The sequence below is a fragment of the Strix uralensis genome, chromosome Z (assembly GCF_047716275.1).
Source record: "Strix uralensis isolate ZFMK-TIS-50842 chromosome Z, bStrUra1, whole genome shotgun sequence".
Taxonomy (NCBI): Eukaryota; Metazoa; Chordata; class Aves; order Strigiformes; family Strigidae; genus Strix; species Strix uralensis.
In genome coordinates, this window is record NC_134012.1 from 57,462,894 (window position 1) to 57,484,054 (window position 21,161).

Genomic DNA, 21,161 nt, shown 5'->3' on the forward strand with positions numbered 1-21,161 from the left:
TACAAAATTATATAAAGAGTGCCTGCAATCAAGATTCAAGATGCAACCAATTTAACATGAGAAGTGAAATCCAGTAGGGCCAGCTAAGCAGTGTTTTACCATGTAGTGACCTTTTCTCAGGGCAGTCCTGCCAGGCTTAGATGCTAACTCTACATGTCCACTAGATGCTTCTCATTAAGGCTTACTGTTTCCTAAAAGTTCAACTTCCTCTTATAGCAAAAAAATAATTGAAATAATTTTGTTCATTGAAATACAATAAGAAACAAAAATGTGAGGTTAGTTATTTGAGAGATTATGCATTTCACTGGATGAAAACACTTGATACTTTTAACCCTTTGCTAAAATGTGTTTTTTGGAAATTCATGGCCAAGGAATTCACCAGTAGCTTTCCAGATTCTTTTTCAGTAAGCACTATGTAATAAAACTGAACACCTATAAAATCACATTTTTATCATTATCACAAAATTGGTTTAACAATCTGTAAAAGAAATGACTTGTCTTTCTAACATTTGTCTTACAAAAATTAAAAAATTGAAAATGGGCAATCTAATAATCTAAGATTTTCAAAAATCTGCAGATCATATTAAGATCTTTCTAACTAAAATATATAGAAATAACTGTTTTGTGGGATATACCTACCCAGAGGTATGTGCCAAGACTTACAAATTTAAATATACTCAAAATTCTCAAATTCATGAGGAAAAAACATGAGGATAAAATGTTACACAACCCTCAAAATCAGGTTATACTTACCTATATTGTACTTTAATGTATTTTTCAGTATGTGAGCTGGGCAATTAAACGGAAGCAAAAGTTTGTTTTCATTTTACCTCTCTTTATAACAGAGTGGTTGACAAAGTTAGTGTAAGTACTGTCATCTGCCTGCAAGTGATACTATCAATAATAAAATCACTTGGTTGCAGGCCCTTTTTTATTGTCAGTTTTCCTAAAGCATTGTAATTTCTATCTTGAAAATAACAGAGCAGGCGCTGGGGTACTTCTTTTCAAACACACAAGTAGCAAATGACTATTAGAATCAGTTTATTGTTTCCATAGATCAATTCGCCAGTGATCACATGTAAATATCTGTTCTTTCTGGCCAAATCACTAATTGTTTCAGCTGTTTCATTAGCTGAAAAAGGAACTAGTATATTGATGTCAATACTTAAATGTATGCTCAATTTTGCCAAGATATAGCAGATTGGAAAACACCTCTACTTTATCTGTGATTACAGTCAAGTGATACTCATCATGACTGCTAGACATTTAACGCAGAAAAATGAAAACAAACATTGTACTTGACTGATGTAGTTTGAGGGATACCTTTTGTCACTGGAATTCACAGATCTGGCTTACACTGAATTTTACACTGGTGTAAAATTTAGCTAGAAGTGTATTTTATTACTGGTAATAGGGAGAAGACTCAGGTTGTGTCTACAAATAGCCATGTTGATGAAGAAGAATTTGCTAGTTCCATCTGTCAGAGTTAGTGGATGAACTACTTGTGTGGTTTTTAACCTGTCCCTCGTAAAGACCACTTAGGCAAACCTGCAGGCAGAGTGGAAGCAGAGAGGTGACACGTTTCTGGGGGCAAGGCAATACATGAGTTCCAGGAAAAACAGTCCAACTGCAGCCTTAGTGTTGCACCTGCTGATGGGGATGCCGCTATGCCAGCATGCATAAACTTCCACTGTTATAGCCTGTGCTGCAATGAAGAAATGGCATGGACTGAATTCAGCTTAAACTGAATTCTTTCTGGAAGGATGATGTGCCTGAATTATACTGTTAAGAGTAAAACTAAGTGGCACGTGAATTTAAAGGATTAACATGAGAATGTAACAGTAAATTAAGAAGATTAAGCCACAAATTGTGTTTCAGTCTGTTGCAGGGGCCGGAAAAATGTGGAAAGTAAAGGTAAACTTGTGTAGGGGTGCTACAAAGGAAAATACAGTCCAGCAATGTAACAAAGAGAAAGAGGAATAACAGAGGAAGCAGAGAAGGCTGAAGCGTTCAGCTATCTCTTTTGCTTCTCTCTTCACAGAAAGACAATTAGAGATTATTTATGATCACGGTCTGGACAAAACATAGTTTTAACTAAGGGTTAAAGAACTGGCAAGAAAATGAAAGAAAGAGCCTTGAAAGAGTACATAAGTTATGTGTATTCCAGTTGGCACTCTCTAAACCTCAGCAATTATTTTTAAGATCTCTTCAAAGGAAAAAGAAGAGTAGGAGAAAGGCAACTGTGATACTTATCTTTAAAAAAAGCAAGCGGAAGGGACACCATGAAGAGTTACAGAGCAGTCCCACTTGATACTGATTCTTGAGAAGATATGGGAACAAATTATATGTGACTCTTTCAAAGTATTTGGATAGTAAAGCAATAAGACAGAGCCTGCGTGGATTTATCAAGAACAAATAATGTCAAATTGAATTTCATTCCTGACAGAGTGACAGTTACAGTAGACAGGGTGGGAAACAGCTGTTATATCTATTGCCTTTTATGAAATGCTTTACTGCTGTTGCCTTTGACATTTTGTAAAGCAAACTAGTAAAACATGTTCTGGAATAAATTACTAGTACACTTATGTACCACTGGTTGAAAGGCCACTCTCAGAAATTAACTATCAATAAGCTGCTGTTGAAGAGAGAGAGAGAATTTCTGACTAGGTTGACAGGTTACTGTCTCAAATCTTTTGCCTAACAGTATTTCCATCCATAGTTGAATACATACTATACTTGCACAGTTTCCAGGTAACAACATGATAGGAAAGGTTGCAGTCACTCTGAGGGGCAGCATCAGAATTCAGACTTGAAACATTTTTTTTGCATAGAAAAAGTGAAAGCCATTTTTTCTTATTTAGTTCAAAATTAGGCTGAAAAATACCAAACCTCTCTCCCAGTAGTAGGGCAGTTGTACATAAAGTTGTGATTTAAATAAATTAACAACTTATTATCATTTGCATGAAGTATTATTTTGTAAGCACAGACAGTAAGTTACTTTCTGACCCTGGGAAACATCTATGTTGATCCTTTCCTTTTAAAATATAAAATAGTGGGAATATGGATGTAGATGAGATTTTACTATGTTTCAGAGAAGGCTCAGATGATAATGGCTGTCAGTTGGATGCAGCTGGTATTTTTTAGTATTTCCAATTGTTGTTATAATCTATAACGCTGTAAGTGAAAGCAAGAGCAGAAAACTAAAGAAAAAGTGTAAACTTTTCTTAAAAAAGCAGACTTAGAGGATGTAGTTCATAGTAAGGACGTTCCCTCAGTCTTGATATTGATCCAATTGCTTTTATCTCACTTTTTTTGTTTGTTGTTTTTTTTTTGTTGTTTTTTCTTCTTTTAAAATTTTGCCTCAAAACAAAGCCAGCAAAATAGATCTAAATCTTCCCATGTTGCACCCAGCATTCATGAAGAGAAAAGTTTGAGAAAATTGCTTGGTATTTTTTCCCCAATAATTTGTTTTCTGGGATATCAAAAGAGCCCACAAAGCAAAGCAGAACCCCTTTTAATAAGGAAGCTAACACATCAGGCACTTGTTTCCTTAGCACTTTTCATGTGTGCTGCTGTTTAAAAAACAAAACTAAAAGAGAAGTAGTAAGATTGGATTTTTTGACAAGGACAAGCTCAGTCAAAAGCTCAAAGGTTAGCAATACCCTTTCAAAATCACTCTGTTTTAATATATGAGCCCAATGGTATCAAGGATTCAAGCGGCTTAAGAAACAAGTGATTTCATTTTTTTCTAGCTGGAGGGAATAGATGGAAGAGAATGGCAGCACAGCGGGGAGGAAAATTGCAGTCCTCACAAGGTGGCATCATAAGCAGCAGTCAGGACCTCATTGTCTTGATTTGCTGTTGTTAAAACATCTAAGGATTTTGCAAAAGTTGATTTACTTTTCCCAATGAAATTTTTATGGTCAGTCACACAATTTTTTTCTCTAAGCTCCTACTGCTTTTGTAGATAAACACATTGGAGTTATAGGTAGTCCAGACATACGATAGAAATATAAAATATCTGATATTAAGTTATCTGGGTTTTGGTTTGTTCAGGTTTTTTTTCTTTCCTTTTTAGCATCTGTTCAGCTTTCTTTGTGGTATTGTTGTCATGTTAACATGCTGTTAAGCTCACATCTAACCTTCTCAGTGTATTGCTTTGTTGGTATATTTCATTTTTCCAAACTTCTCCATTTTTTCCTTTCTTTTGAGCTATCTTTTTATTTAAAAATAAACTACTTTATACCTGAGTCAGAACAAAGCACTCCAAAAAACTAAAAAGGTGGCTGAACTATCCTACCTACCCTAAGCTGAGGGTCACAGGGACACAGGTCCCAAGTCTTCTGAGAAAGGACATTTTGAACATGTATTTGCTACCTATAGTCCCAAGACCTAATGAACCCCTGCTTCCATGTGAGGAGAGCTGAAAATCTTAGCAGCCTTGGTTGGGGAGGGCTGAGTTGGAGGACTGCTGTATAGTCTACAGAAATCAAATTGAGCCCAGGTCTGCATGAGGACCCTTTTCTTTTCAGTATGGCTATGCTGGCAATATATTGCAAAGAGAAAGCACTTGTCTCTGGAGCCAGACATCACAGCTCTTCCTCATGTGACTGACATCAAAATGAACTTAATTTATTTGTGTCTCTTAATGAGGCTTGTTTGACTGGGTCAAAGAAGAAACTAAACAGCTTGAACAAGACACCAGGGGAAAGAGGAGCCATGTTCAATCACATATACTGACAGAGCCACAAAACATGGTCCCATGTGGGATCTACATCCACACTGAGCAGAATCACAGTCCTATAGTAACACAGGATTCTAGATCAGAGCAGGCCTCTCGAGTCGAACTTCCTTTCCAGCTCTTCCCTTCTTTACTCTCTGCCCCAAAAATGCCATTCAAAATAAAAGAGCTGTTGCCAGGCAACCTCTTGACATACCTTGAAGTCAATTTTTCATATGGATCAACAGCTAGATGTTGATGTCTGGATGGAGATATTAGGCACAAGATGCTTGTTGAATTGTTAACAAAAAAAGAATAACCACACCTTTCTTAATTATATATGCACTAGATAGAAACCAGGCTTATTAATTATTGACTGCCTTTCCAATCAACTTTTTCATTAATCTTCATAGAATGTGAGTCTAAAGTGTAAAAAATGAAATAAACTTTGTACTAATATGAGATCAGGTGGCCATCCCACTGAATAATTAGAAGAGGAGAACAACATTATAACCAGGATTCTTCACTGCAATCTTCAGACCTCCTGCTGTTTGACTAGCAACTCATCAGTACTTAAATAAGCTTACAAATATTTCCTTTGAAATGCATGTTTTAAACCAAATAGTTATTACAGTGCTATGGCTTTATTTCTTAATCTAAATTTAGGATTTTAGCTCAATAATTTATTGTAATAGAGTTCCCTCCTTCCAGATGAAAATAGAAACTAATCCATGTAATTTCATTTTAATCTTAATAATGAGGAGTGGAGGGAAAAAAAGAATAGGGAAGTCTAATTGATTACCCAGGGAGAAGGAGAATTTACTTCATTTCCTTTTTCCTAATTAAGTAATGTAGTAATGGATGAGTTAAACATGTATATAGTGGAGATGGTCTTATCATCAGTGCAATGTCAGTATAATGTGAATGTTTTCCTTCAGTTTAATTGCAAAATTGTGATGAGCACAGGAAGCATTTATTAAAGCCTGTATTAAATTGATCAGATTTGAAATAGCATGTTTATAAGTAGTCTTTCATTTTGCATTTAGATTTTGTTTTTGAAGATGAAAACTGATAATGAGTATTATAAAAAAGGGATCACTTAACCAATTCTTCAGATTAAAGATAAAATATATGGGAAAAGTGTTCCTCTGAGAATGCCACAGCGATTAGATGCATGGATATTCAATTCTATTAACATTTTTATTCTGGAGGCAGAAATGGGGAAAAAAGATCAGAGATATTGCTGCATTGCCATAAACCACCTACTTTTGTCATTAGTAATCTGTTAGGCTTTTGCTACTGGTTAAGACTGTGTGTGAAGAAGTGAAACGAATATTTAACAAGTCAGGAAGGAAAAAATTGCCGTTTTGTGAATTGTAAGGAAGAACACCTAAACTTCTCTTTTTTCTAATGTAAGCAGCAATCAGGTGGCAAAAATAAATAATTGCAAGACAATTCTCCTTGCCACTTGCTCATTCTCTTCTGATCTCCTAGCCTTGTATTCCTGGCTATATGGTGGCACACTTCCAGCATGGAGAGTGGAAGGCAACTTCCTAAGGCACCTAAGCAGGATGGTCTAGCATTTAGCCTAGTGACCAGCCATCAGTTTAAAATACAGTTGCATGAGATGGGTTTAGCTAACTTTATACCTTGTTGGCACCAAAAGAAGAACAGATTCTGCCTCTGAGTGCTACTCCTTTAACACTTGCCCCTGACACTGATTAGACCTTCATAAACTGATTTAATTCACTGATGTGGCAGAAATTACCATAGGAAAGGGAGGGTGGGTGTTTGTTTCTTTTTTTTTTTTGGTGTTGCTGTGTCACTCAGTTAAGACATCTCTGTGAAGGGTCTGGCAAGTGCCAGAGCAGATAAAAGTGCATGGATGAGAGACCGTGTGGCAGGCAGAGAGAAGGGAGATGGGTGTCAGAGGAAATTACACCTGCAGGTGACATAAGAACTTTCATAAAACCACAGGCAAAACCAGAGAGAACAGGTTTGATTTCCCTTATGCTCTGGAGGGCCACAAAGAGAAACCTCCTGCTTTCTGCATAGCTGTTTTAGCAATTAGCCTATTGCACAAAAGGTGACACCCTCTACCCCTTCTCTGACTCTGGACTCAGATGCTGCGGTGATCTAGGCATGTCAGCCAGCTCAGGCTCTGCAGGGAACCCGGCTCTGGTGGTACCTACCTATGGGGTGAGATCTGGACTCAGAGAGCAGGTGCCTGGCTGATTAGGTGAGGCAGAGATACCTGTACAGTCGTATCTGAGAATTTTAAATGCATACAGGGGTGGGGCTTTTGCCAAGAAAAATATAGGCAGGATACTGAAGACCTGAGCCATCTCCCAATGATTGCAGGACCACTATGAATGCCTTCTTATCAAATGGATCACTATATTTAACAAGAAGATTATTAAGTAGTACCATGAACTCACTCTCATATCAGTAATTCCTGTGGACAATCGAATATGAAGAAAAACTTCTGAGCACCTTAATATTTATGCACTGTTGTGTTTTATACACTGTATTTAATTGTTTAGGAAAAAGAATAGTAAACCATATATGCTGCATACTAAAATAGCAATTAAAATTGAATAGAATTAGCGAATGTTTAACACTTTTAAATCCCTATTGCCATGTATTGTCAGTACTTGGAGTTACACCATGTTACAGCGTGGCCAGTAACATGATCTTAAAATGTGGAACTTCATTTCCAGCAGGTATTAAGCAACTTTAAAATAGCTTAAGCAGCTGCTGGGATTGCACACCCATGTTGCTAGCACCAGTAAAACTGAACAGGAAATATTTGAAATGGTTCCTTTTGTTGTTCTGTCTCTCTTCACATATTTTCCATCTGGTATAGGAGGCCCAGCTGCCTTTTAAATTCTGTATATTTGCAAGCATTTTTACTCACCTTTAATCTTCACCTATATTCTGATCTGATCTTCAGTTCTCCCAGTATCCAATGATCGGAGCACACACACACATACTTTGCACACTTTCTAGAGGCACATATATCTCCCTTATCTGCAGAACGTGCAGCTTCTATTTATCACAGCAGAGAAACTGGAGTGGGAGCTAGCTTTACCTGGCATTAATAATGAATTTCTACTTCTTTCTGCAACTGACATTGCAATACACTGTTCCAAAGGACACATGCCTTTTTAGCTCTCTATGGGTAACAGTGGTGAAGTATATACCTAAAAAGGATTGAAAAATATGTGGCGAACTGCTTCAGTTCTAAAGCTCAGTACCTCTGAAAATCAGGTCTGAATCACCACATTCTGAAATACCTTTATGTGTTTTGTTATAGGCACTCCCAACTGCATGTCCCAACCTATTTCTCCTAAGGCTATGATTATGGACTGTGGGGTACATAGATATGCCTAACATAGGTACAGCTATGTTTGATGAGGATCTGCACCGCATTTATTTTGTGAAGAGGACTAAATAAGTGCCAGGACTTAGTGTTTTTACTGGTCAACTGCTCTGCAAGCTGGTCAGTAAGAATCAATGGAAAACAATATACAGAGAAGCAAAAGTAAAATTTTGACCAACAATATGATGTTAGTAATGCAAAGATCATGGTTGTATAGTATCTTGCTTCACATATTGTGGGGGTGAATATCTAGATCAAACCAGAGGATCTTATAGGCATTTGGTGTAGATATATCAATACCTGTAACAAAGCCCTCTCCCTTTTTTTTTTTTTTTCCCCAGGTTAACCTCTGGAGTTTAGTAGTTTTCCATGTGATTGTTTACAAATCTACTTGTGTTGTGGTACTCGTTTTATTTGATGTAAACTGTATTCTTGGCAGCTTCTCCACAGAAGTTCCACTTTGAAAAAGCAGATGTGCAAAACATAAAATGAACACATCTGTATGTGTTTAATAGTTTTCTTTAATCTTCTAAGAAAGATACATGGAGGAATTAAAAAATGTTTTATACATCTGCTTGCTTTTTATCTGTGTAAAACTGTCTAAACTTCCTGTTCAAAGGTTTCATTTTAAGCAATAGGAGTTGGAGAAGAAAGCCAAAAGGAAAGAACAAAGTCTTTTCAAGTGGACTGGCAGTAGAAAACACAATATATTGAAATGCTATCACAACCAGGCATAATTTCACAGATGAGACACACATAAACATCTGCTGTTGGGTTTATTGATGCATCAGTAAAATGTAGCATGTTGCATGGGAGATACAGGATGCTATAAAACAGAAATATGATAGCCTTACAATGAGCTTAGAAACTCCAGATGTTAGTGACACAAGTAACAGAAAATCAGCAGAAACAGAACATTTTCAGCAGTTGCCCTGCTGTATCCCTTCAGTGGTGATGACAGATGTGAAGTCTCTACAGGAACTCTATCAGGCTACTACAGAAATCTTCATGAGGAAAAGAAATCATCCTTCCTCTTCCACTAAAGGGACAGAGATATCCCATCCTCTGCCTCTCCAGCTGTCCCTTCTCTGATGATATACATCTGGAGTCCATGGGCCAGGTGTCTTGGCAGTGCTGCATATCCCCAACAAAACAGTATTTCCCAGGATGCAACAGTATTTGCCAGGAGTGAACAGGCAGTGCTGCAGAGGAAGCACGCTCCCTTTTTAGCATTGATATGAACACGATTCTCTGAGAAAAAACTGGAGATTTCACTGTGTAGTTACACACTGTGTTAAAAATATTAAAAATTAAATAGATAGAAAACTACAAACGAAGAAATGGAATATTTAAGAGGGTCCTCCCTTGGTCAGCAAGATATATTGTGTATTTCCTCTTTGAGGAATGAAAATGCAGTTTTCATTTTGTGCCTGTCTTTTTCTTGTTCAAAGTGCTTTAACTTCTTCACTCTTATCATTCAATTTAATTCACCATCTGTTCACCCAGGACTTAGTATTTTCAGCTGAGATATCAAAAGGAAGACCACATTAATCAAACATTAGTACTTTTGAAGCAAGTAGGATCTAGAAGAAACAGACCTATAAATCATGAAACCTAATTACTTATCAGATTTTTCTTTAGCACTGCCTGTAGGAATGCATGTGCTTCACAGGTTGCTACATTATCCTGAAGTTTAAGGACTCAGGCTGCAGAGACAGGAGAATTAGATTTTCTTTGTGACATTAAGAGGACTCAGGTGTAACTCTTGCTTACAGCTAATAAACTGAAACCAGAATTAGTGCTGTGTCAGCACATTTGCAACAAATCAAAGTGGGCTTAATAAATACACACAGCAAATAGTAATATAAGTTCAGAAAACACATCATTAAAAGTCAAGCTGTCAAACAAGATATGGCCATTTGTGAAAGTGTTGAGACAACAGACCAACTATTGTCAAAAAAGGGCATTGTAAGATAGTAGGTCGGAATAGGTAAAGAGTGAGAAATACTAAACTGCGGTTAAAAGACGATCACTTGATGAGCAAGTGTTTTCTGTTCCAATGAACACAAGCATAATTTCACTGACCACTATTTCTTGCTTGTCACCAAGCAGTTCAAAATCTTTCAGAATCATTCTGTAAAATGTCTAGCCTTAGAATTTTTAATGTATGTTTTTTTCTTTAACAGATTTCTATAACCAGTTCTCTAATGTTTTATCTAGTTTTCATTTAAATTTAATATAATTTCTTTTGCCTACATATCTTCTCTTTACATAAGATGTGCCCCCTTTTTTTGGACACTTCCAAACTTTCCTGCTGAAGGTGTTCCTCTCTCTAATACAGCAGTTAGTTGGGTATTCATACTGCAGAGCAAAAGTCACCTATCTGAAGGACTTTGTCAAACGATCACAAAACCAGCAAATAAAAAGTCCTGGAAAACCACCAGAGTTATGTGGTATCTTCCAGATGTTTCCTCAGACACTTTAAGAGCTCCAAAATATATCAGGATTGTGGTGTGAAAAGAGGTTTATTTTGTACGGTTTTGTTGTGTAGCAGGAGGATGTATAAAGAAAATACCATCTGCAGTCCAACCTGCCTGTATTTACACTGGAATAGATTTGAAATTTCTGAAAAATTGCAGTTTCATTTACCTTTACACAGCTGCCAGGCTTGGTCATGTGAGAAGCTGCTTTTGCTGTTCACCACATCCTGAGCACCCTTTATGCCCTGAATCTGATTTTGTGTCTTTCAAGTTTTGCTGCTGTCTCTATTAAGCTTTGTATGAGTTTATGTGCCATGCTCAACTCTCACCTGACTGGGTGCAGAGGTCAGGACAGAAAAAGCCTGTTTGACTCTAGACGGTTGTGTTTCTATATTTACCCACAAAAACCCTCTAAGTACAGTCCTTGAAAATGGTGGGTTTTCCTTTTGTTTGTTAAAAGCTTGTAACCTCTAGGATCTAACTTTAATTTCAGTGGCCTTGCTCCAGATTTATGTTGCTGTAGGAGAGCGATTGGTTTTGATGTCTGTCATCAGGACTGTTCTTAGGTATTCCATCCATTGTAAATACAGTTTCTAGGAAACAAATTTAATGTCAGGCTTGCTGATAGGTTGTTACTATCTCCTAGTTTTTAGGTAACAAATACAGTTGAGAGATTATTTCAAACATATTGTCATTTGCATAATAAACCCTTTAGTTTCTAGGGTTTTACTGGAGTTCATGGCTCACTGGATGTGCTGGCTGCCCAAGTATTTGCCTTTTAGTCACATAAGTTACCAGAAAATTTTAACTATTTCTCAACTCATAACTGTCAAGCAACAACTTCAAACTGTGTATTTTTCAGAACAAATTGAAAGGTATATCATGCACACAGAATCTTCAAGGATCCCCTGTGGCAGCATTACTTTGGCACCACATTTAAAATTCACACTGGTTAATGCAGAATAAAGTCTAAAAGACATACAGTAGTTTCCTTGTATGGTAACCCAGGACTTCTCAACCAAAGCTGGGCTCTGTAGAAATCTCAGTCACACAGAGGTCTCTTCTGGGCTGAGGCTCTTTGCAACATGACACAATGTAACGTGACACATTCGTCTTTATGGGAGATGTTGGTTATGAAGGGAGATGTATAATAATTTTATGTCTTCAGAGACCACGTGTAGGCCATTTGAAATGACAAAAAAAAGGCTTTCATTCTGATGTGGTCAGAAACAGTCTTACTCAGTCCAGCAGGAAGCTGTGAATCCCACAGACCAGTTATGAATTTGACACTTGTTAAGGGGTTAATTTATTAAAAAAAGGCTATTCTCACTGGTTGCTAGGTAACAGTGTAGTTCCCTCAGGCTTGTGATCAGCAAATGAGTTTTTCTCATGATGTACTGCTGGTAACTGTTTATCCTGCTGCTGGAGCCAGCATAAAGGAAGACTTTTTCTGAAACTCCTCATAATGGAATTAGTTTTATTTGCCTAGTTTACTCACATAATTTTATTTGCCCCTAATGTAATTTGCAGTTAATAAAAAGCTTATTTTTATAACTTACCCTGCATGCAAATATGGTTTTCCACTATTATATCTTAGAATAAACACCTGCAGTTTTAAATTATAATTGCTGAAGCTTTAAATCTCTTGCTCCTTCTACGTCTTAAATTTATATGTAGAATTGGGACAATGTGTTCTTGTGATGGTTTAGCCCCTGCCGGGGTCTGAGACCACGTGGCCGCTGCCCCTCCCCCACAAAGGGAGTGAAATACAAAGCCCCGAGACTGAGATAAGGAAAGGTTTAATACAACAGAGCAACAGCAACACAACAAACAACAACAATAACAGTAATAACAATGAACAGAGCAAAATATCTACCAATACAGCAGTGAGAGGACCAGTTGTACAAACCACGCGCCCCGCGCTCTCACGCCAGGATGTGACATCTGCATGGTATCTGAATAACCCGGCTAGAGCTCCCCCCCTACTGCTGGGGAAACTTAACCCTATCCTGGCTAAACCAGGACATAATCCACCCCTTTATTTTATACCATGTGCGTCACATCCAGCTGCCATTTAGCAATTAGCATTAACAAAGGAAAATTAACAAACGCACAGTAAAATTCACGGTGTGTTTTCACCCACAATCAAGTCCCCTTGTGGTACGCATCGGACCTCTCCATCCTTCTGCATCATCCACCAGGTGCACCCAGGTCCTTGAGCAAAAACAATCCCGTGGATGGGTTTGCCTTTGCCCGGCACAGGACTAACCCAGACCATTTTTCCCAGCAGATCCCTCACGCGCACCACAGGGACTTTATCCCCATCTACAACACGTGGAAGTTTTGACTGAGCTGGGCCAGCTCGATTGGCAGATCCTCTTGTGTTCACTAACCAAGTGGCCTTTGTCAGATGTGTGTCCCAGTGTTTGAAGGTTCCACCCCCCATTGCTCTCAATGTAGTTTTTAACAGTCCATTGTAGCGCTCGATCTTCCCAGAGGCTGGTGCGTGGTAGGGGATGTGGTAGACCCACTCGATGCTGTGTTCTTCTGCCCAGGCATCTATGAGGTTATTTCGGAAGTGAGTCCCATTGTCCGACTCAATCCTCTCTGGGGTGCCGTGTTGCCACAGGACTCGCTCTTCAAGGCCCAGGATGGTATTCTGGGCAGTGGCGTGGAACACTGGATAAGTTTCCAGCCACCCAGTGGTTGCTTCCACCATTGTGAGCACGTGGCGCTTGCCTTGGCGGGTCTGTGGCAGTGTGATGTAGTCGATCTGTCAGGCCTCTCCATATTTATATTTCATCCATCGATCTTCATTCCGCTGGGGCTTTACCCGTTTGGCTTGTTTGATTGCAGCACACGTCTCACACCCATGGATGATCTCTGCGATGGTGTCAATGGTGAGGTCCACCCCTCGATCTTGAGCCCACCTGTATGTTGCATCTCTGCCTTGGTGGCCCGAGGTCTCATGGGCCCACTGGGCTATGAACAGTTCACCTTTACGCTGCCAGTCCAAGTCCACCTGAGCCACTTCGATCTTAGCAGCCTGGTCCACCTGCTGGTTGTGTTGATGTTCATCAGTGGCCCGACTCTTGGGTGTATGGGCGTCCACATGGCGCACCTTCACAATGAGGTTCTCCACCCGGGCTGCAATGTCCTGCCATACTTCAGCGGCCCAGACGGGTCTGCCCTTGCATTGCCAGTTGTTCTGTTTCCATTGCTGCAACCACATCCACAGGGCACTTGCCATCATCCACGAGTCAGTGTAGAGATAGAGCCTCGGCCACTTTTCTCTCTCAGCAATCTCCAAAGCCAATTGGATGGCTTTCACCTCTGCGAACTGGCTCGATTCACCTTGTCCCTCAACAGCTTCAGTGGTTTCTCGTGTGGGATACCACACCGCAACCTTCCATCGTCGATGTTTTCCCACAATGCGGCAAGACCCATCAGTGAACAGGGCATATTGTTTTTCTTCCTCTGGCAGCTCATTATATGGTGGGGCCTCCTCAGCACGTTTCACCTCTTGTTCTGGTGACATCCCAGCATCTTTGCTCTCTGGACAGTTTATGATCATTTCCACTAATCCTGGGGGGTCGAGATTCCCTATTCGAGCCCATTGTGTTGTCAACGCAACCCATTTACTCCATGTGGCATCTGTTGCATGATGTGTGGAGGGAGCCTTTCCTTTGAACATCCATCCCAGCACCGGCAGTCGAGGTGCCAGGAGGAGCTGTGTCTCAGTGCCGACCACTTCTGAGGCAGCTCGAACTCCTTCGTACGCTGCCAGTATCTCCTTCTCAGTCAGTGTATAGTTAGCTTCAGAGCCTTTGTATCCCCAGCTCCAAAAGCCTAGAGGTCGGCCTCGGGATTCCCCAGGTGCTCTCTGCCAAAGGCTCCAGGAAGGGCCATTCTCCCCGGCTGCGGTGTAGAGCACGTTCTTAATCTCCTGTCCTGTCCAGACTGGCCCGAGGGCCACTGCCTGGGTAATCTCCTGCTTAATTTGTTCAAAGGCTTGTTGTTGCTCTGGGCCCCATTTAAAATCGTTCTTCTTGCGGGTTACGTGGTAGAGAGGGCTCACAATCAGGCTGTAGTTTGGGATGTGCATCCTCCAGAACCCCACAGCGCCCAGGAAAGATTGAGTCTCCTTTTTAGTGGTTGGTGGGGCCATGGCTGTTATCTTGTTTATCACCTCCATTGGGATGTGGCGACGCCCATCTTGCCATTTTATTCCTAGGAACTGAATCTCCCTTCCAGGCCCCTTAACCTTCTGTCGCTTGATGGCAAAACCAGCCTTCAGGAGGATTTCAATTATCTTCTTTCCTTTCTCAAAGACTTCCTCAGCTGTGTCCCCCCATACAATGATATCATCAATGAACTGCAGGTGTTCTGGAGCCCCACCTTTCTCCAGTGCAGTATGGACCAGTCTGTGGCAAATGGTGGAGCTGTGTTTCCACCCCTGGGGCAATCGATTCCAGGTGTACTGGATACCCCTCCAAGTGAATGCAAACTGTAGCCTGCACTCTGGTGCTATTGGAATGGAGAAAAACGCGTTAGCGATGTCAATCGTGGCGTACCACTTGGCTGCCTTCAACTCCAGCTCATACTGGAGCTCTAGCATGTCCGGCACTGCAGCACTCATCGCTGGCGTAACTTCATTCAGGCCACGGTAGTCCACGGTTAGTCTCCATTCGCCATTAGGTTTTCTCACTGGCCATATAGGGCTGTTGAAAGGTGAGTGAGTCTTGCTGATCACCTTCTGGCTTTCTAGTCGATGGATCAGCTGATGGATGGGGACCAGGGAATCTCAGTTAGTGCGGTACTGCCGCCGGTGCACCGTCTTGGTGGCAATTGGCACTCGCTGCTCTTCAACCTTAAGCAACCCCACCACCGAGGGGTCCTCTGAGAGGCCGGGTAAGGTGGACAACTGCTCAACCTCCTCCAGGGCAGCTATACCAAAGGCCCACCGGTACCCTTTTGGGTCTTTAAAGTACCCTCTCCTGAGGTAATCTATACCTAGGATGCACGGGGCATCTGGGCCAGTCACAATGGGGTGCTTATGCCAGTCCTTCCCAGTTAAGCTTACTTCAGCTTCTAATAGGGTCAGCTGTTGGGACCCCCCTGTCACTCCGGAGATGCAGATGGATTCGACCCCACTGTGGCTTGATGGCATCAGGGTGCACTGTGCGCCAGTGTCTACCAAGGCCTTACATTCTTGTGGTTCTGATGTGCCAGGCCATCGGATCCACACCTTCCAGTAAATCCGATTATCCCTTTCCTCCACCTGGCTGGAGGCAGGGCCCCTCTAATCCTGCTCACCATCACTCACTTGATCTAAGAGTGACTCCTGCAAGAATGACTTCCTGGTCCCCTCAAGAGGGTCAAGCATAGTGTTGGCCATTCTATTCTGTCTGGGGGATTTCTGACTGGACGCTGGAGCTGCATCTCTCTTGGAAGACTCCCCTTTCATGGTGGTCCTCCCTTTCAGCTGCTGTACTCGTGCACATAGGGCAGAAGTGGGCTGTCCATGCCGTCTTCTCATGTTTTCCACATGGTCATGGAGGAAGAACCACAGGGTGCCCCGTGGTGTGTACCTTCCACTGCCCTTCTCTTGGGTGGGGAAGCGCCTGCTTCTAATAGCCGAGACATTGGCCCGTGCAGGTGGAACATAGGACATGTCCTGTTCCACTTTCTGGAGCCTCTGAGACAGTTCGTCTACAGCTGAAACCAAAGCATGTTGGGAGGAAGGGAGACTTCCCTCATATTGCCGGAGCTGGATAATCACTTAGTCCACTGTCTGAGTCTGGGTGTCTCGCCACCAGGATGCTACTGCTAATGCTTTGGAATGTGCCTCTGGTCCACTTTGCAGGAACTTCCGCCACATCAGCTGTGTGCAAGGGGCCTGATCTGCTCATCATTCAGATCAACATAGACCATGTCAAACACAGCCACTTCCCTGAGGTTTTGGATGCCTCTCTCCACGTCAGTCCACTTGCCCAACCGACATAGAGCATCATCCTTGCAGGGGTACCTCTCCCTCACACTGAGCAGGAGTTGCCTCCAAAGGCTGAGGGTTTGAGCCTGTTTCCCTATTGCCTTGTCAATACCAGCCTGCTTGGCTAAAGATCCCAGCTGCTTGGCCTCTCTCCCCTCCAATTCCAAACCAGCAGCTCCACTATCCCAGCATCAGAGCAGCCAGGTGCAAATTGGCTCGCCTGGAATGTGGACAAAATCCCTCTGCATATCTCGCAACGCACTGAGGGATAGAGATCGGATGATTACCTCTGGCTCTTCCTCCTACTCTCGTGATGGGCCTGGTTCATTATCACCCTGTGCACTGCGAGGGGATTTTTTGGTATATTTGGTTTTCCGTATCGGGGCAACTGATATTGGCACTGCTTGTCCCTCTGGCTCAGCTGCTGTGCTGGTGGAGGTGACTGGTACTGGCACTGCCTGTCCCCCTGGCCCAGCTGCTGTACCAGTATGTTCACTTTCAGATTCTGCAACCCCTTCTCCCCCTTGAGGGCAGTGATCAGTGTTAAGGGCGATGCGGTAAGCATGGGCAAGCCCCCAGCACATCGCAGCGAGTTGCATCTCCCGGGATTTGTCAGATTGGCAGCACACCTTTTCCAAACACTCCACCAGTTTATCAGGACTCTGCACTTGTTTGGGAGTGAAATCCCAGAACGTTGGGGGTGACCACTCACTCAGGTACTTGCCCATCTTCTCCCACATACCCTGCCATTTATAACTATCTGCCCTCAGGGCAGGTTTCCAGGTGGTGTTATTGTTGGAGAAGTATCGCATGGCCCAAAACAAGATCAGGCAGACATTTAGAAAGCATTGTGCCGCGAACACAGTGGCCAGGATGCTCAAGGGATAGCTGAAACTATCTGAATCTCTTCCCCTGGCTCACCCATAGAGGGGGTGAGACCCCAAACAAAAGCCCAGGCAGCAAACAGGTACCGGTTCACCCCCACAAGCAGCGAAATGAGCTCATTATAAGCAGACAGTAACCAGTAGATCAGAACAAGACCCTTGATACATTTTCCACCGAGAACAAACACCAGCACTGGGAACACACAGGGGATATGAGGATTAATCCAGCCCCACCACTCAAGCAAATTGGCCAGCACTGCAAACGTTTCTTATCAAAAAAATGCAAATAAAAACAGAAAAAATTACACCTAACAGATTGCTCTAACACACCTTCTCCTTTTGTCCTTATCTCAGCCTTCTCCAGCCCCACGTTGGGCGCCAAAGTTGTGATGGTTTAGCCCCTGCCGGGGTCTGAGACCACGTGGCAGCTGCCCCTCCCCCACAAAGGGAGTGAAGTACAAAGCCCCAAGACTGAGATAAGGAAAGGTTTAATACAACAGTGTAACAGCAACACAACAAACAATAACAATAAGAATAACAGTGATAACAATGAACAGAGCAAAATATCTACCAATACAGCAGTGAGAGGACCAGTTGTACAAACCACGTGTCCCGCGCTCTCGCGCCAGGATGTGACGTCCGTATGGTATCTGAGGGGAAACTTAACCCTATCCTGGCTAAACCAGGACAGAAGGTTATGAGGAAAATTGAGCTGCAAAGAGAGAAATCATAGCTGCAGTCTACAGATTTCATTTTCTTTGCAGTAGACATTGCACTGAAGCACAGGATCGAAGGCTTCATGCTTAAGCTTTTCTTAACAAGTTATGCAGAATGGATTTCCACTAAGGTCAAAGGACTGCTCAGGAAGGTGTACAGGCCCATCCTCATAGACCTCATGAGGGGTGCAAACCTAGCAACTGTTTATAAAAGCAGAAAACAAAATTCTGTATCATATCATATTTTCTAACAGTATGGAATTCAGAATATTTCATCCTGTCTATTTACAATGTCCTTCATATGTTCTCATTCTCATAAAACCTGTAATTTGCCATTATTTGAGCGAGGGGAAATAATGTCCAATTTTGGGCTCACCCATAAATTTTCATATCTCTGGAGAGATAAAAGTACCGTCCCACTTGTATTGAGACAATATTTCTGCCTTGCAAGCTCATGTTGTGCTGTGCAGTGTAATGCAAATTAGTGAGTTCCTACTGTGTCACTGGATGAATTCTTGCTGGGAAAAAAAAAAACTGGCATGAAATACTAAAAACAGTTTCATTGCAAGCTGGTGCTGTGTGGATTCCTTAATATTTTCTGTACTATTGTCACAAACTAGTGCTTCATGGGAAAAAAAGCCTGTCAGTTTTGTTGTGTGCGAATTATTGCCTTTCTTGCAATACCAATCTCATTCTCTAAGAAAAGCTGCTGTCAACTCAAACAAAATGTTTTTCTATGAACAGACACTGTTTGTGAAACAGTAGGTTACCCTATTACCATCAATGACAGCAAGGAGCAGTTCTAGAAGTAGTTTGAGGATCTGGCGTTGTCATGGGTCTCTGTGCTAATAAAAGGTTACTGCTGCCTCATGCAGGGTGTGATGGCTCTTTGGCTGTGATCCTGTGCAGCTGGTATCCAGCTATGGGATGAATCAAGGTGACATATACACTATGTGTTGAGGCTGCCAATCAGTTGTGCTGAAATTAGAGGTTCAATAAAAGGATAGTCTGCAACAAGGTTATTATATGACGTGCATCAGTCTGGGGTGTGATTGTAATGGAGTAATTAATCTTTAAGAATTTGCATCCAACAAAGGAGAAAAATTAACTAAGAAGAGGACATATTAAAATATATTTTGTCAGTTTGGATAGAGGCAAATCTTCCACTCAAAGAGAAGACACCTGAATTCCTTTTATCCCACAAGAGTGTACAGGAAAGAAGGAAAAACCCCACAAAGCTATTAAACAGTAATAGCAGTAAAAAAGCTTTTAAATGGAACATTGTATTAGATGAATCTTGCCATGACTAGTAAGTAGGTCACGTTGAAAGAATTATTCCAGCAGAAAAATTTTTTTCTGATTTAGGGTTGAACTGGCAGGGAAGCTCAGTAGGTTAGTAGGATGCCCTGAGGGGGAATGCTGAACATCCAAAATGGTAATGATCAACCCGATTTCCTAGAACTGTGGAGAATAAATATCAAGGGACAGTACTTGAGAAAATCTGAAGACTAGAGGTGATCAGAAGAACGACTTCTAAGTATATTTTTAACTAATGGAAAACACCCATTTGTTAGGGTTTACTGGCATGGAACTTCATTCTTCCACCCTTAGATAAACAAGATGCAAGACTTTTAAATGGAAATAAAGGAACCTTATTTAAAAGCTGATTGTAAATTGTAGGATTTGTTCTGTGAGAATTACACAGTTTGAAAATGTAGTTTCATCTCAGCTGAAGGAAGTCCAAGCTTTTAATTTTCTATAGACCTCATTTTTACATAAATACTTAAAAAAAAAAAAAAAAAAGTTCTGTTTTGATATAAGCCCAACATTTCATTCCACATTTGACTTTTTCATTTTACACCAATGAGCATATTTGGGGATGTTGGTAGACTAGGGTTTTCTGAGGAGAAATAAGAACCATTGTAAATACACTGACTTTTGAAGTAATTGGTTGTCTAATAAACATTATTTTTGCATAACCTGTAAAATACACTTGGACAAGTTCCTTTTGTGTTTCTATTAGCTGTTGCTCTGGCTGTTTCATCCAAAGTACAAAAGACTGGGTCATGAAGTAAAAGGCAAGGAACTGGCAGATGCTCAGTGTATTGCCTTTTCTTTACGAAATTCCTTATCATTATTCCTTACCACAACAGATTACATAAGGCACTCAGTTATTCTACTTTAAAAACTCTGCCATTATCGTCAAGAACTGCTATTAAAGACATTTATTTACATAATCTTTCTGTATTACTTGTTCATATTTCCCTACTCATGACCCCTTTATCTTCCTGTTCCTCTACCTGCTCGTGTTGCTTAGAATATGTTTTAATTTTTTAACATGAAAAAATCTAATTTAAAAAAAACATTCAAAAGTTAAAACATATTGTGGGAGATATGAGTTGAAGTTGACAGGAGACCAGAGTATGACATGATTCATGATCTGTAGCCTTTTAATACTGCTGATCTCTATGTGTCAGAGATTACTGCTGTGAGCAGCATGAGAAGTAATACATTATGAAGAAGTGTGGTGACCTTTTTCTGCAGAGCTCTGTAACCTGATGTAGCCTGTCTGATCAACCTCAAGATACACGTGTATTTCTTCCTAAGAATGAGTCTCTTCCAGGGTTATCTTAGTCACTTAAGAGTTCTCTTCTCATTTTTCCAATGGTATTTTAATTTGATCCTTTGCCTTTGACACCTTTTCCTTTATTTCCTTACCTAATCAGTGACATATGTTTTCTAATGCTAAGAATGGCACTGTTTGCATTCAAATTTAGAGTAAGGCCTGCTACCATTGCAAAAATATGAAAACAAAGTCATTGGTTGGGTCGGTGAATTTGCTAATGGATACGAAGGTGTTGACCATAGGAGCTCTGCTCAGAGTTTGATGCTGGCTGGGTAATTGCCATGTGCCTTTTGCAACTGCACATTGCTTATGGGAAATTAATTAGAAATCTCAGTCACATTCACACTGGACTTCAGCTTCT